An 18,702-nucleotide genomic window follows, 5' to 3' on the forward strand; every position below is an offset into this window, starting at 1 on the left:
ATCTTGCTAACGTTGTGTCTCATATAGAGTTAATCCTCCAGAAAAATTGTGGCTATCTTTAAGCACTGTTCAATTATCATTTCACTTGGAACTTTGCTCAAAAACGCCTCTTTTTCTGCTAAATGTGAATGTTCATTGTGTTGTTAATTTCTTGTAATCTTCTCATACCTTTATACAGCAGCCAAAATTAACGGTTTGGAAAATGTCACCGTCTTAATTTTGAGATTTCCTAATATGGTTTCTGTCATACAGTTTGTTGCATATAGATTTCCTCATCGTGACGTCGCTGAATAAGATCGGAGATCCTAGATTTTTCAACTCCTTCGACGGTTGTAAGTATCTTCATAGCCCCATGAAGAGGTTCATAACCCCGAGCAAAGTCTAGAAGTGAGTTCTCATGATATTGAGTTCGCTTGGCCATTCAGCATTTTCACTAAATTTGTCATAGTGTACAAGATGCCCCAAAGTTGTCGAGCATATCCTGACTTAATGTATCCAATCGTGCATTAATATTACTTAACTGCAAACCTCCTCAAAGCGTTACAACTATGGACCGTTCAGAAATGTCTTCAGCTGTGGTACGATTTTCCAGTATAATGGCTGATCTAATGTCATAACGCATGTGCTTTTTTCTATTTTCTTGCAATTTTTTACTGTATGCAGAAGACTATAATATTTGGTATTAGTACTTGATGTTGAAATATTGAAGAAATTCAGAGAAACCACACTGCTTATATCATATCTAAGCACATATATGTGTTTTCGACTTTTTTCTTGCTAATTTTCACGGCTCTTAGCTGGACTGTGCAAGCAATGTACTTTAAGTAGTTTGCCATGATATTCCGCTCTATGCAGTGTTCATCTATGCAGAATTCTACAGAAGATTTGGTGCTTATATTTTCGTAAATGAATTTACTGGGTGATCTAGGATGGCTCTGGTCAACGGCCATGGATATGCTCGCATACATACCTGCCAAATTACAGTCAGGTTCTGTGTTAGATATGAGTACACTTCGTAAGACTCAACTGCTGGCGATTAATCGGGTACATTTAGTTGAGTAGCTTTCTGCTCTTTAAAAGATGCCTTTCAGTATGTGGAAAGACACGCAAACTCTATTCACGTCAGCGAGATAAGGTAGTGTTTAATTTAATAAATAAGATTAGAGTTATTCTTCTTGTTGATCAATCCGTCCCAGATATGAAAGGTGTCTAAAAGCTAATGCAGTTGGTGCACTAATCTGCTACAGAGGGGAAGCTTACTAAAACTTTACTTACCGGTGGGATGTGTTGAGAATATTGAGAAATTCAAATTCTCCAATAAGTTTAATATGACAAACTGTGCGATATGGCAGTCTGTAGTACAAGAGCAACCATGCGAGTCATAAAGACTTTAAGGTTTTATAGCTTGAAAATTAATGTGATTGATACGTTATCAATATAGCAACTTGATGAAATGAGTCAAGGTTGCAAAAGACGCATGGAATTTTTTTATAATTGAAGTTCATAGTTGAAAGGTGTTAAAATCGTACCTCAACTCAAGAAATTTCTAATCGGTCCAAAGGTGGAATCAGTTTAAATGCAGTACAACCGACGAGAGCGGCCGGGATGAAATGGGAAAAGTACGGGAGGTCACATTTTCGTTAGGCCTTGCAAATTCGAAATATTCGAGTTTAAACCCTGTGACGTGCGGAACAAGAAGTATTTAGCTGAGAAAGAATTAATATCGAGGTGAGCTCTTAAGGTATAGTAAAGAGAAGCGCATTATTTGATGGACAAGTTGATAGGTCACTTGCGAAAGGACAGGCATCTCCGAGATTGTAAAGCTTTTTGTAATCTGCAACCACAACAATAGAAATCGCTTTAAAATAACATTAGCAGAGATGTTAATTGAAACAGAGATGACACTTGACTTAATTTTAATAGTATTTTACAATGTCTGAAGACAAATATTATTCGATCTGAAAGTGATGGGGTGTTTAAAGAAATAATTTTGAGGAAGGACGGGAATTTTCGATCTTTAATTAGTGGTTTAGAGTGCAACAGATTTGCCAATAATTCGAGGGTTCTATTTTGAGGTGCCCGGTAAGGCTAAACGGTTTATGCCGGATTAACTCCATCTTACAAACTGTGTAATTTAGAAATTATCAGTGGACATTGTCATGTATTCCTTAATTCCTATGGGTTTGTTAAAAATTCAACAATTAATCGGAGTACGCAGTATTTTGTGTTGTGTACCTAGGTTTAAAAACAAAGTAGCAATTCTTTTAAAGTTGCTTTACTCACATTATACAATGGCGTAACATTTATAAACCGTGAATTTACTTCTTCCTATAATAAGACGAAGGTATCACAGTCATATAGATTGAGATAATACAGCGGTTTTAGGTGGCTACTGGGGATTGAAAAAGGTTTTGATACCAAATGTAATAATCATAAGTATTAATTCATCAATGATTATCAAGCAATTGCTATACTTCATGTTTATATACAACTACAATACTATATGAGAGTGCTTCCTGCTGAAGAAATCTACCAAGCACGCATAACGCTCTCACCTTGTTCTTGATCGTTAGCCTAATAGAAACTGTTTAATCCAAAGAGTTGTGTTCTTAAGGTTACAATATTTATAGAAATTCTCCTGTGTGGTAAAACTCGACGCTATCAAGTATGCATTTAATTAGCGTCCTTGCTGCTTACTAGGACTTTAATACAGAGCTGTGGAGGTTTCGGTCTATCATCAGAAAGCAACCAAACTGTGGGCTAATCAAATCATCTTTTCATATAATCTCAATGTAGGCATTGATTAGTTATCTCATTGTATGCTTTGATTATTAATCTCATTGTATGCTTTAATTAGTAGAACCAGGTGAGACCGTTATGGGTGCTAAGTAGATTTCTTCAGCAGGTAGCGCAGTCAAATAATATTGTAGTTGTATATAAACGGGAAGTATAGCAATTGCTTGATTATCATTGATAAAATAATACTTGTTTTTTACATTTGGTATCCCAACATTTTTCAATTGCAAGGACCCACCCAAAAATACCGCTGTTAGTTCCCTAAAGTATACGTGTGTGATAGCCCCGTCTTATTAACCCATTAGGGCCGTGCGTGATCATATGATCACAGCGGTTAGTATTTATGAAAATAAGTCTTGTGTAACACACTTTTAGTGGTTTCGTCACATTGTTGGTGTGGTCTACTAGGAGAAGGTTCTGGCCACGATGTTCAAACAAACTTCCACTTTGCGGCGTGAATGCAACCTAGAGACTGAGTTTCAGCAGTGCGCAAGGAATAGAAAAAATGGAATCGTCCTCAAAGTAAGTATTAACAAATATTCTTATATCTTAACCTTTCATGTGATTTTGTACTGGGTTTTATTTTAGAGATTTCAAAGTTTGTAACTAATTAGATTTGACTCACCTGAAAATATCTGGGGCACGCTTATTAAAGTTTTTCATCAGTGTGATCGTGTGAACACGCACGGCGTTTAGGCAGGTTTTTCTTTCTTACGTGCGTATGTAAAAATATAAATAGTACAGTAAATTTTTGCAGATTTATCAATGTAGAACAGTTTATAAGTGATTTCATTTGACTTGCTTTATTCGTTTCACTTCTATTATTATTATTATTATTATTATTATTATTATTATTATTATTATTATTATTATTATTATTATTATTATTATTATTATTATTAGAAATGTATTTTGCTAGTACTGTTTCTGGTAATTGTATATTTTTTTGTTACAGAGGTCTTTCACTGCAACAAATCCTTGATATTTTGGAATCGGATGACGTGCAAGAATATCTTGAACCCCCGGGACCAAACATCTTTTCGGATGAAGATTCAGGAGAAGAGGATGGCAGTAGACTCATTGACAACCTTACAGAGCGTCAACTTACCAGTCACGCTGAAGTAGTTTTTACAGATACCACCCGACTTGGTGTGGATGATACGCAAGATGAGTCACCAACAATGTCTCCCCACCAGAAGAAAGGTAATCGTTTTAAGAAAAAGAAGACAGTGGTCAATATTTGGACACATGAAGGCATAAAAGCGGCCGCAACTGTGTTTCCTGATGCAGATTTCTCGACATTTCGTGGAAAATCTCCTACAGAATGTTTTGAAATGATTTTCGATGATGAAGTTTTAGATTTGCTTGTTTCGGAATCTGACAAATATGCTGTTTTCAAAAACTGTAATCCGCCTGGAATTACTAAAGACGAAATGAGAGTTTTTATTGCAATTCTTTTGCTTTCTGGGTACAATACAGTTCCTTCGAAAAAGGTCGTATTGGGAGGGAGCAGGTGATGTAAGAAATGAACTGGTAGTGAATGCTATGCGAAGAAGTCGATTTTTGGACATATGTCGTTTTGTTCACTGTGCTGATAATATTCGACCAACTGAAGATGATAAAATGTGGAAGCTGCATCCATTCATGATGTTACTTCAAAAACGTTTCATTTCCTTATTTCAGCCAGAACAGAATATTGACTTTGATGAATGTATGGTGCAATATTTTGGTAAGCATGGTTTTAAACAGTTTATCCGTGGGAAACCTATCTGTTTTGGGTATAAAGTTTGATGTCTAAACTCTTCATCTGGATATATGATTAATTTTTATGTATATCAAGGGGAAAATCCGAGAGGTCGGAGTGAGTATAAAGAACAGTTTGGTAAGTGCGCAGCTCCTATACTTACCGTGATAGACGAGTTATCATCCAGTATGAAATATCTACCATTCCACATTTACTTCGACAACCTGTTCACAGGAATCCCTCTTCTAGTGCACCTCAAGAGTAGGGGATACAATGCTACTGTTACGATTCGAGAAAATAGAGTGACCAAGGACTGTCCTATTACAAATTCCAAGGAGATGAAAAAAAGAACACGCGGCACTTTTGAGGTAGCCAAAAATGTTAATGAAATTTGTGTTGTACGTTGGGTAGACAACTCTGTCGTCACAACTGCGTCTACATGTCTACATGTCTACATGTCTTTCTAGTGTCTAGCGATATTCCCAGAGTGAAAAGAAGAAAGTGCGTGTTATTCGTCCATATGTATTCGGAGAATACAACAAGCACATGGGAGGTACTAGTCAAATGGACCAGAATATCTCATATTATCGTATTGGGATCAGATCCAAAAAGTGGTAGTGGACTCTTTTCTCTTGAATGATTGAGGTATCGGTACAAAATGAATGGCTTTTGTTGAGAAAAACCAGAATAGACATCTCACACTTAAAATTTCGAAAGCATATTGTCCAATCTTATTTGCAAAAATATAAGACGGTACCATTAGGTGCAGGACGTCCAGCTATTTCTTAGCTCAGCAGTCAACAATATCGTGTAAGCGATGATGTTCGTCAAGATGGAAGGGACCATTTAGTGATTCACTCTGAGCGTAGACGTTGTGCAGGTACATTGTGTTCAAGCACAGTTCGTACGAAATGTTTCAAATGCAATGTGGGCTTGTGCACTGACTGTTTTTTTCAATTTCCATAAAATCCCATACATAATGGGCTCCATAAACTGATAATTCCATAGCCCCAATACTGTGTTTCTTTTTGTCTGTGTGTAACAGCTTGTAACACAATAAATGTTTTTCTAATTTGCATATGTGTTAATAATTTAACAGGGCATCCATCTAGCATAATATTTGAAATTATGAATTTGAACGCCTAGCGTGTTCATATGATCACGGGGTACCCCAACGAATCCGCTTACGTCACGAACTAAAAATTTCTCCTGGGTGCTCTTTACACCTAAATGAACCAAAATTACAAATTTCATCAGAATTGAAAACAAAAAATAATTCCGGCGTTAATGGGTTAAGGGAGAAGTTAATCCACGGTTTTTTTTACATAGTACGCCATTGTATAAGAGCTCTAAAAGCACTATTGCATCGTCTTAAGACCTAGGTACACAACACAAGATTTTAGGGCATTGGAATCATTGTTGACTTCATTACTAGCTTTAAGCCATTAGGAATTTATTAATAGATGGCGATGTCCACTGCTGATTTCTAAATTTCACAGCGTTGTAAGGAGGACATAGCCCGGCATAATCCGTTTAGCCTTGCAGTAACCTCCATATGAAACCCTCGAATTATTGGCGCTCTTGTTGCACTCTGAAAACTAATTAAAAATCGAACATCCCCTTGAATCCTCAAAATTATTTCTTTAATCACCGCATCACTTAGAGATTCATATATTCTTTTATTAATATCTACCTTCAGACATTGTAGAAAACTATTACAATGAAGTCAAGTGATATCTCTGCTATCGTTCTCATGTTAAGGTGATATCTGACATACTGGATGCATATTACAAAAAGCTTCACAAGCTCGGGGATCCTTATCCTATCGCAAGTTACCCATCAACTTATAGAACATTAAACGCGCTTTCTCTTTACTATACTTTATGCTCACCATGATATTCATTCTTTCTGAGCTAAAGATTTCTTGTTCCACTCGTCACAGGGTTTAAACTCGAATATTTCGAATTTGCAAGTAATAAGAAAATTTGAGTTGCTGCACTTTCCCAATTTCAACACGCAAGCTTACTTTGGTTGTATTGCATGCAAATCGTTTCCACTCGTTCTAATGCAAGTATCATGGCGGATCTCGACACGTACTCTTATTATCTTTTTATCTAAATGCATCCTGATATCTACAATTAGTAACACCATCATTTCTGCAGAAAGCCACGGTCGACATCCTTGTAGATAAACCTTAAAATCTTTTGCTATATGAAAGTAAATTTTCAACAGATTTTAGTCAATTACAGCGTGTAAGTTACAATTGAAATAACCTAATCTCACTACGCTTGTATGTCTGGTTGATTGTGGTGCATGCTAACTGATTACATACGTTTTGAAAAGAGAACAACATGTATCTCTACATCTCCTCTTAAAAGAATATTTGATTGTTTCTCCAATTTGGTAATACAATGTTCTCTGAAAAAAGTCTGAAGTAACGATCTATGCACATATCAGCGTGCTTCGACTTTCTTCTTACCAAAGTTAACGGCTCTTAGCTGGACTGGCAAAAAATGTATTCTAGGCATTTTGCCATGTAAATATACTATATGCAGTGATCATCTATGCAGAATTCTACGGACGATTTGAATCTTCTATTTTTGTAAAAGAATTTACATGGTGATCTAGGATGGCTCTGGTAACGGAGATGGATATGGTCGTATACATACTAGGTAAATGACAGTCTGGTTCAGTGTTACAGACGTCTACACTTAGTAAGCCTCGACTGCTGGCGATTAATCGGGTACATTTTCTGGTGTAGCTTTCTGCTCTTGAAATATATCTTTGAGTCGATGGACAGGACACGCAAGCTCTATTACATTCAGGTAAATCAGATTGGCTTCTGATCTGCCATTTGTAACTGAACTCCCTTGTCAGAATGCAGAATACCTTAAATACTTCATATCCCCTCTTTTACACTTACATGTGTCTCGTTCACAATCCTATCTTGCGAACACTTTTTATCTACAGGTAAGTAAGCTTATCCGGCTGGAGCCGATGGAAGCTGTGTCGATACTGGGTTTCGCATTTCCTCTTTCACACACCAACCTCAATCGGTTGGGTTCTTAGACCATTTCCCACCTGGACTAGGAGCAAATTCCGAATTCGAATGGAGCACACCTGCCGTGTTGGTAGGGGAAAAAGTGGCCATATTAATCTTTGCAACTACTTCTTTCTTTTACCTGATGGGCTTATACCTGGAAGGACATGTTTCCTTCTCCATACAGGGGAATAAGAAATTTGTAATCTTGAACATTTTGTTAGGATTTTACTCCTAACTCCGTTTAAGACTCTGAATATCTTGCACAGTTTTTTTTCTTTTTGAATGATCTTGAAGGCAGTTGTATATGGACAGCAATAATAGAAGAAACTAGAACCGGGAAATCTGTTACTGCTGGTTGGCGTGATTCAGATCTTTAAGATTCTTGGTAGAAGACTTCATGAGCAATTTCTTATTCTCTTATAGCCACCTATAAGCAGAACTGAAAGGAAATTCTACGAAATTATTAAATTTATTGAAACTTTAGCGTCATTAAAAGATTGTTTCACTTTTTCCATGATGCAACAGGTTTTGACATGACCTCAGCTATACTCAGGAGTAAATAGTTGGCTGCCTTCAAGTTCGTTCATAAAGAAAAAGAATTCTGCAGTTATTCAATGTCATCTATCAATTAGATGTGAATCCTGACAAATGATTGTTGGACATATCTTTATTCAACTGTATGGAAACGGAAAAATGTCTCCCTGGTATAAGCCATATTAAATATATCAAGGAAGTAGTTACAAAGCTGCAATATGGCCACTTTTCTCATTACTAACACAGCAGCTGTGCAGCATTCAATTCGGAAGTACCTTCAACTTCAAGAGCGAAATGGTCTATGCCTAAACCCAATCGAAAGAGGTTGGTGTTGACCCCCACACCTACCATCAGCTCCAGCCGGATAATCTAATTTACCTGTAGATAAAAAGTGACTGCAAGATAGGATTGTGATCGAGCCACATAATTGTGTAAAAAAGCCGATACGAAGTATTCAAGGTTTTGTGCATTCTGCCAAGAGTATTCAAGTAGAAATGGCAGATCGAAAGATAATCTGATATAGATGATAACGAACAACTGCTGTAAAAAACCAATGTCATTGACGGATTAATTGTAGATCCAATCAGTTATGATTATTATTTTGTGATTTCGTCCCCCCCTTAAAGACCTAAAAAAATAGACATGAAAACGAACTTGATGAAACTTTAAAATAAAGTGTAAGGAAAAGTTGTAAAACATGAAGGTAGTGTATTCTTCTGTTTAGTTATTTTGGAATCTTTAAAACGAGCTGCTTTGGTACCCTAAGAGAAAACAAAACTTTAGCAGGACATGATTAGCTTATCCACCAAAAAGCAGTTCATTTAGATATGACATTCGCGTACTAAAGTATCATTCAATTGTACCTTAATAACAAATGTTTATTGTGTAATTGTTTATATGTTAAGATTTTCAACAGCAGATTGACTCCGAGGATTCTGCCATCTGCAAGGACACTTAAAATTGTGTAACTGCCGTTTTGTTTTCGACTCTACTACAAGGAAGTAAAGTTTCACACTCTTAATAAAGAACTATGTTTGAATATTACATACATGAAAAAACTCCATGTACATTTTTATCCAAGAGGGCGTAAGAATGAAAGCTCTACAACACGTCGATTCCAGTTAATTTCAACTTATTCACCTAGGTTTTATACGACATAAGCACAATCAATCCTTACTGCACAGCACCTTGTTCATTTGCGACTATTCCAAGCAGCTTTTCAGCCAGAAGGCTTAGAAAGCTTAACAATTTTCCGTAACACTTATATTAAACTTATGGTCGTAGCTTGTAAAGGATTCAGAGGCAGATTATTGGCCTGATACTCCATTAGGAGATTTTTAGGATATTAGGTACGTGATTACTTTGTAGACACAGGCCCGCTTCTCTTGGCCTGTAAGTCCCCTGTTCAATCTAGTCCCTTTGGATGATTTGCAATAAGATTATGACCTTCTCTATACTCTGCAGCCAAAGTTTACCGTTGGGATAGGGTCACCGTCTTAATCATCAGATTTCATAATTGGGTTCTTGTCATGCAATTTCATATTCTTGTAAATGTTGCATATTGATCTCCTCATCCACACAATGTTTAATAGGATCCGAGATCCTAGATTTAGTAATCTCCTCCGACGGTTGTAAATGTTTTCACAAACACATGTAAGGCTTGCGAGCAAAGTCTAGAAGTTAGTTCTCAATGATGTTGAGTAGGCATGGAAATTCAAAATTTTCACTAATGTGGTCATAGTGTACAGGATACCAGAAAGTTCTTCTATACCATTTCCAGATATAATGAATCCAGTCATGCCTAGAAACTACTTAAGTGGACACCTCTTAAGGGTACAACTTATGAGAGTTAAGAAATTTCTTGAGTTGCAGGTATGATTTGAGACCTTTCCAGTACTATTGTGATTACACAAGTGCTTTTTTCACTTTTCATGCACTTATTTAATGTGTGCGGAAGAGTAGAATATATAGTATTAGTACTTGATGTTGAAATAATGAAGAAATAAAGGGGCAATACACTGCTTGTATGAAAAGGAGAGGTGTTTACCTAAGCATTACACAATCGTCATGGCGAACCTCTCACAAAATGAATAGCTATTCAAACGTTGTTTGATAATAGGAGATCAAGACGCGAGATGCTAGTGAGGATGAGGACAGCATTGACACACCAAGAAAATGAATGTATAGCATTAGATGGAGGGTGGATGTCAGAATGAACAAATGAGATACGATATTCTTATGAAGACAAAGCTACCGTGAAATAAGATTACTTTTTCATTCAAGGACTTGGATGTGGATAATTTTCAAAAAGAGACATGTGAAATAAGTGACTTTTTCTGCTCTATGAAATTTGTGTTACTTAGTTACTAATCAAAGCATACAGTAAGCATATATGGAAAGATTATTATATTAGTCCACTGAGCTTATATGGAAAGATATATTAAGACCTCATATGGGTTAAGATATATTAAGACCCAATTAGCTTATATATTAAGACCTCAAAATAATCTAAAATCGATTCTTTATATATTTCATCGATCAGATCAGCGGTCTCAGACCCAAAGTAAGGCTCCTTCGAAGGATAGAATATAATGGGTTTCATAGCAAGTTTTTTCAATATGCAGTCTGGAAAATATTAATAATAATAGGCCGGAACCTAGTGAATTCTGCAAACTCTATGTAAGTTCTGCTGAGCAGCAATGACGTTAATTAAATGCATATTTAAAAGTCTCGTATGTTAACACACAGGAAACTAAGTTTAATAAATCCCTAAAAACACAACTTTTTCGATTAAACAGTTTCTATCAGGCTAACGATCAAGAACAAGGTGAGAGTGTAATGGGTGTTAAGTAGATTACTTCAGCAGGAAGCACTCTTAAATAGTATTGTAGTGTTTATAAACGGGAGGTATAACAATTGCTTGATTATCATTGTTAAATTAATACTTATTTTTTTTAGGCATCAACATCATCAACATTTTTCATCCCCACGGCCCCACCTAAAACCGCTGTAAACCCTCGTCTTCTTAAAGGGAGACTTAAATCCACATCGCCATTGTATAATGTGAGTTAAGTAACTATAAAAGCACTCTTGCATTGTCTTAAGACCTAGGTACACAACACAAGATCTGACGGCTTCGGTTTCATTGTTGCTTCCTTTAAGCCATTAGGAATTAAGGAATAGATGCCGATGTCCACTGCTGACTTCTAAATTTCACAGCGTTGTAAGAAGGACATAATCCGTTTAGCCTTCCCGGTAACCCTCGAATTATTGGCGCACTTGTTGCACTCTAAACCACTAATAAAAATCGAATATCCCCTTGCACCCTCAAAATTATTTCTTTAATGACCGCATCACTTCGATATCGATATAATCTTTTATAATATCTCTTTTCAGACATTCTAGAACACTAAGAATACTATTACAATGAAGTCAAGTGACATCTCTGCTATCGTTCTCATTTTAAGACGATTTCTGACGTAGTGGATGCATATTACAAAAAGCTTCACAAGCTCGGGCATGCTTATTCTATCGCAAATACCCATCAACTTGTCCATCATTTAACGTGCTTTCTCTTTACTATACCTTATGCTCAAGTGATATTCATTCTTTCTGAGCTAAAGATTTCTTGTACCGCACGTCACAGGGTTTAAACTCGAATATTTCGAATTTGCAAGTCCTAAGGACAATATCTGCTGTCGTACTTTTGCCATTTCAACGCACGCTCTCCCGTAGGTTGTACTGCATGCAAACAGATTCCACTCGTTCTAATGCAAGTATCATGGCGGATTTCGACATCTACTGTTATTATCTTTTTATCTAAATGCATCCTGATATCTGCAATTAGTAATACCATTATTTCTGCAGAAAACCACAGTCGGCAGCCTTGTAGATAAATTTTAAATCTTTTGCCATATGAAAGTAATTTTTCAACAGATTTTAGTCAATTACATTAGTAATGCTTTTAGAGCTTAAGTCACTTCATACAATGGCGTAAAATTTAAAAAACCATGGATTCTCTTCTGGCTTTAATAAGACGAGTGTATCACAGACCTGTACCTTTGGGTACGCACAGCGTTTGGATTTACGTGGGCCCTTGTGGTGAAAAATTGTTGGGATACCAAATGTATAAAACAAGTATTAATTTATCAATGATACTCAAGCAATTTTTATACCTCCCGTTTATATGCAACTACATTACTATCTGAGAGTGGTTCTGCTGAAGAAATCTATTTAGGACTCATATCGCTCTCACCTATTTCTTAATTGTTATTCTGATAGAAACGGTTTAATCCAAAGATTTCTGAACTTACGGATATATTATTTAAAGAGAGCCTTCTGTTTGCTAACGCACGAGGCTATCAAATATGGGTTGAATTAGCGTCCTTGCAGCTCACTAGGGGTTACATACAGAGTTGTGTAGGATTAACGAGGTCCCGGTGTATCATTAATAATATTTTCCCGATTGTATCCCTTATAACTTGCTATGGAACCCATTTTATTCTAACCTCCAAAGCAGCCTTAATTTTGGCCTGAGACCGGTAATCTTTATGGGCCAAATAAAGAGTCGAGTTTTAGTTCTTTTAAGATCTTCTCTTACACGGTTAAGTGGAAAATTTTTCCGGTATTGTCAGTCCTGTGTTTGCTAAGAACTTTGTAATACTGGTCATCACAAAGTAACCAAACTGTGGGCTAAACAAATAACACTTTCATATAATCTCACTCTATGCTTTGATTAGTAACAAAGTGTTACACGTATCATAGAGAAGAAAAAGTCATTAATTTCAGAAGTCTCTTGTTGAAAATTCTAAATATCCAAATTCTTGAATAATATCACGGTAGCATTGTCTTCATAAGAATATCGTATCACATTTCGTCATTCCTACGTCCTCTTTCCCTCTATTGATATACTCTCATGTTCTTCGTGTGTCAATGCTGTCTTACTCGGAAGATTTAATCAAACTTTCACTCGCAACTCGTGTGTCGATTTAATAATTTCAAACAACCTTTGGATAGCTATTTATCTTGTGAAAGCTTCGCCACAACGATTGTGTAATGGTGAGATATAAACCTGTCCTTTTGATATAAGCAGTGTAGTCCCTCTGTATTTCTTCAATATTTCAACATCAAGTAGTAATACTTTATATTCTACTCTGCTGCATAGAGTAAATAACTGCAAGAAGATGAAAAAAGCTCATTCGTTATGACATTAGATCAGCCATTATACTCGAAAAGTGTTCAAATCGTACCTCAGCTGAAAAAATTTCTGAACGGTCCAAAGTTGTACCGGCATTAGGTGGTTTTCTTTTTAAGTAATTTCTAGGCTCCATTGGGTACGTTTTTTCAGGAAAAGGTATAGAAGAACTTTCGTGTATCCTGTAAACTATTACAAATTTAGTGAAAAATGCTGAATGGCAATGCCTACTCAAAATCATTGAGAACTCACTTCTAGACTTTGCTCTGGGACCTCTACATGTGGTTTTGAATAAGTAATCTTATTTCACGGTAGCTTTGTCTTGATAAGAATATCGTATCTCGTTTCTTTATTCTGACACCCACTTTCCCTCTAATGCTATACATTCATTTTCTTGGTGTGTCAATGCTGTTCTCATCCTCACTCCCATCTCGCGTCTTGATCTCCTATTCTCAAACAACGTTTAGATAGCTATTCATCTTGTGAGAGCTTCGGCACAACGATTTTGTAATGCTGAGATACACACCTCTCCGTTTCATATAAGCAGTGTATTGCCTTTTTATTTCTTCAATATTTCAACATCAAGTACTAATAAATACTATACATTCTACTCTTCTGCATACAGTAAATAAGTGCAAGAAAATTGAACAAAGCATTTGTGTAATCACATTAGATCAGCCATTATACTGTAAAGGTCTCAAATCGTACCTGCAGCACAAGAAATTTCTGAACTGACCAAAGTTGTATCTTTAGGAGGTGTCTACTTCAGTAATTTCTAGGCATGATTTGATACATTACGTCAGGAAATGGTATAAAAGAACTTTCGGGTATCCTGTACACTATTTCAACATTAGTGAAAAAATTGAATTTCTATGCCTACTCAACATCATTGAAAACTAACTTCTAGAATTTGGTCGCGACCCTTTTAAATGATTATGAAAACATTTAAAACCCTCGGAGGAAATGACTAAATCTAGGATCTTGGATCTTATTGAATTCCCGACAAAATCAAATCAGCTAATGATATCTTTAATACAATCGTTAGTGCTTCCTAGAGCAGTGACACTTAACACCAGTGTTGCAATACTTTGGACACTAGAAGCAAATAAAAACTTTGAATACAAACGTGAAGTTAGGTCCCCAGGAAGCACTAACATTCAAACCTAGTACAATTGATAGTACATTGTTGGTGGTACTAGATAATACTAAGAGTGGAAGAGAATGTGAATAATTAGTTTTTATTCACACATACTCTCGCTTCCACTCTTCTCCAGAACCCATTCCAGATTTTGGAGCTCTTAAAAGTAGCTCTAAGTAGGAGTATTAATAACCACCGAGCCCCCAGAAGTCCATCGTAGATCCGCCTCTTGAGAAGAGAATTCGTGAATAAACACATATTATTCACATTCAGTTTGCACATCTCAACAAACAAACATTATTTTCATTCACTTCCATATACTACTGCATTCTACTGAACTGTAACGCCTCTTAATGTTTAAAAATAATTATTCATTTTTCAATAATTGTAAATGTTTAAGTTCAGTAATTCACCTTGAATAGAGTCAACTAGAAGTGTTTTTGTAACGAAGAAAAAACATGAACTGTGGAATATCTTTAAACAAACTGTCGAGGGTTGATTACCTGAAACCGCGGTAGCCAGAATTAGCCCAGGGTAGGGGACATATTAAAAAAATGAAAATGTCAGGTAAATGCAAAAGTTTTTTTAGTCTTGTAGCTCTTAGTTCGTATGAAAGTACTAATAGAAATATGGCCAATGAATTATGACTATTTTGTAGAACATTCTATTTTAATATCATAGGAAATTCATCTTCCGGCTTGCTTGGTTGTGAAAAGTTATAGAGTGTATAGGTATACTGTGAAAAGTATGTGTACTGTCGCTGATTTGTGAATTCTCTCGGCAGAATGCACAAAACCTTGAATACTTCATATCGGCATTTTTACACAAACATGTGGCTCGATCACAATCCTATCTTGCAGTCACCTTTTATCTACAGGTAAGTTAGATTATCCGGCTGGAGCTGATGGTAGGTGTGTGGGTCAACACCAACCTCTTTCGATTGGGTTTAGGCATAGACCATTTCGCTCCTGAGGTTGGAGGTACTTCCGAATGAATGCTGATGTGTTAGTAATGAAGAAAGTTGCCATATTGCAGCTTTGTAACTACTTCCTTGATATAATTAATATGGCTTACAAATTGGCTCCAAGTACAGTTGGAAATGGTCTAAGCAAGAACCCAATCGATTGAGGTTGGTGTGTGAAAGAGGAATTGCGAAATCCAGTATTGACACAGCTTCCATCGGCTCTAGCCGGATAGGCTTACTTACCTGTTGATAAAAAGTGTTCGCAAGATAGCTTTGTGAACGAGACACATGTAAATGTAAAAGAGGCGATAAGAAGTATTCAAGGTATTCTGCATTCTGCCAAGGGAGTTCATTTACAAATGGCAGATCAGAAGACAATCTGATTTAGATGATGACGAACAGCTGTAGAAGACCAATATGTCATTGACAACGGCTTATATGATGAACCAAGCTATTATGATTAATACTTTGTAATACCGTCCCCGCCTTATAGACCTAACAAAATGGACATGAAGACGAACTTGATGAAATTTTAAATGAAAGTGTATGGACAAGTTATAAAAGATGGTGGTGGTTTATTGTTCTGTTTACATATTTTGTAATCTTTTAAAAGAGCTGCTTTGTTACCCGAAGACATAATGAAACCGGGCTTTACATACAGAGTTGTGTGGGATTCACTAGGTACCGGGCTATCGTTAATATTATTTTCACTACTGCATAATGAAGAAACTTACTATGTAACCCATTAGATTCTAACCCCGTAGCAGCCTTACTTTGGGTCTGAGACCGTTATCTGATCGATGACACAAATAAAAAATCGATTTTAGGTGTTTTTTTGATCTACCAGTAGACGGTTAGCTGGGAAACATTTAAGGTATAGTCAGTCCTGTGTTCGCTACCAACTTAATAACACTGGTCATCACAAAGCAACCAAACTGTGGGCTAATCAAATAATCTTTTCATATAAGCTCACTGTATGCTTTGATTAGTTACAAAATGCCGCACCTTACATACAGCAGAAAAAGACATTGATTTAAGATGTCCCTTGATAAAAATTCTTCAAATTAAAGTTTTTGATGAAATAGTAATTTTATATAACGGTAGCATTTCTTGATAAGAATATCGCATGACATTTCTTCATTGTGATATCCATCTTCGCTCTAATGCAATACACTCATGTTCTTGGTGTGCCAATGCTGTCTTACTTTAAAGATTTAATCAAATCTTCAATCGTATCTCGCATCTCGATTTCCTATATACAAACAACCTTTGTATAGCTATACATCTTACGAAGCTTCGCTACAAAAATTGTGTAATGGTGAGATACACACCTCTCCTTTTGTTATAGGCAGTGTAGCCCTTTTGTATTTTTTCAAAATTTCAACATCAATTACTAATACTATATATTCTAGTCTTCTGCATACTGTAAATAACTGCAAGAAAAGTACCCCTTTGTAGCAGATTAGTTCACCAATTGTATTAGCTTTTTTACACCTTTCATATATGAGACGGAATGATTAACAAGAAGAATTTCTGTAATCTTATCTACTAAATTCAACACTACCTCATTTAGCTGAGTTGAATAGAGATAGCCTGTCCTGTCCATCGACTCAAAGGTATATTTCAAGAGCAGAAAGCTACACCACAAAATGTACCCGATTAATCGTCAGCAGTCGAGGCTTACGAAGTGTAGTCGTCTGTAACATTGAACCAGACTCTCATTTTGCCTGGTATGTAAGCGACCATATCCATCTCCGTTACCAGAGCCATCCTAGATCACCATGTAAATTCTTTTACAAAAATAGAAGATTCAAATTGTCTGTAGAATTCTGCATAGATGATCACTGCATATAGTAGATTTACATGGCAAACTGCCTACAGTACATTTTTTGCCAGTCCAGCTAAGAGCCGTTAACTTTGGTAAGAAGAAAGTCGAAGCACACTGATATGTGCATAGATCGTTACTTCAGCCTTTTTTCAGAGAACATTGTATTACAAAATAGGACAAACAATCATATATTCTATTAAAGGTGATGTATAGATACGTGTTGTACTCTTATCAAAACGTATGCAATCAGTTAGCATGCACTACAATCAACCAGACATACAAGCGTAGTGAGATTAGGATATTTCAATTGTAACTCACACGCTTTAATTGACTAAAATCTGTTGAAAATTTACTTTCATGTAGCAAAAGATTTTAAGGTTATCTACAAGAATGACGACTGTGGCTTTCTGCAGAAACGATAGTATTCCTAATTGTATCAGGATGCATTTAGATAAAAAGATAATAAGAGTGCGTGTCGAGATCCGCAATGATACTTGCATTAGAATGAGTGGAAACGATTTGCATGCAGCACAACCAAAGGAAGCTTGCGTGTTGAAATTGGGAAAGTGCAGCAACTCAAATTTTCTTATTACTTGCAAATTCGAAATATTCGAGTTTAAACCCTGTGACGAGTGGACCAAGAAATCTTTAGCTGAGAAAGAATGAATATCAAGGTGAGCATAAAGTATAGTAAAGAGAAAGCGCGTTTAATGTTCGATTAGTTGATGGGTAACTTGCGATAGGATAAGCATCCCCGAGCTTGTGAAGCTTTTTGTAATATGCATCCAGTACGTCAGAAATCATCTAAAAATGGGAATGATAACACAGATATCACTAACCATCATTGTAATAGTTTTCTACAATGTCTGAAAAGAGATAATAATAAAAGATTATATCAATCTCTAAGTGATGCGGTGATTAAAGAAATAATTTTGAGGATTCAAGGGGATGTTCGGTTTTTAAATAGTTGTTTAGAGTGCAACAAGAGCGCCAATAATTCGAGGGTTTCATATGGAGGTTACCGCAAGGTTAAACGTATTATGCCGGGCTATGTCCTCCTTACAACGCTGTGAAATTTAGTAGTCAGCAGTGGACATCGGTATCTATTAATTAATACCTAATGGCTTAAAGCTAGTAAAGGAAGTCAACAATGAATCCAATTCCCTAAAATCTTGTGTTGTGTACCTAGGTATTAAGACGTTACAATAGTGCTTTTAGAGCTCTTTACCTCACATTATACAATGGCGTACTATGTAAAAAAAACGTCGATTAACTTCTCCCTTAATAAGACGAGGGTATCACACACGTATGGTTTGGGAACTAACAGCGGTTTGTTTTAGGTGGGCCCTTGCAATTGAAATATGTTGGGATACCAAATGTAAAAAACAAGTATTAATTTATCAATGATAATCAAGCAATTGCTATACTTCCCGTTTATATACAACTACAATATTATTTGAG

Source organism: Thermobia domestica, chromosome 9 (assembly GCF_964235325.1).
Source record: "Thermobia domestica chromosome 9, izTheDome1.hap1.1, whole genome shotgun sequence".
NCBI lineage: Eukaryota > Metazoa > Arthropoda > Insecta > Zygentoma > Lepismatidae > Thermobia > Thermobia domestica.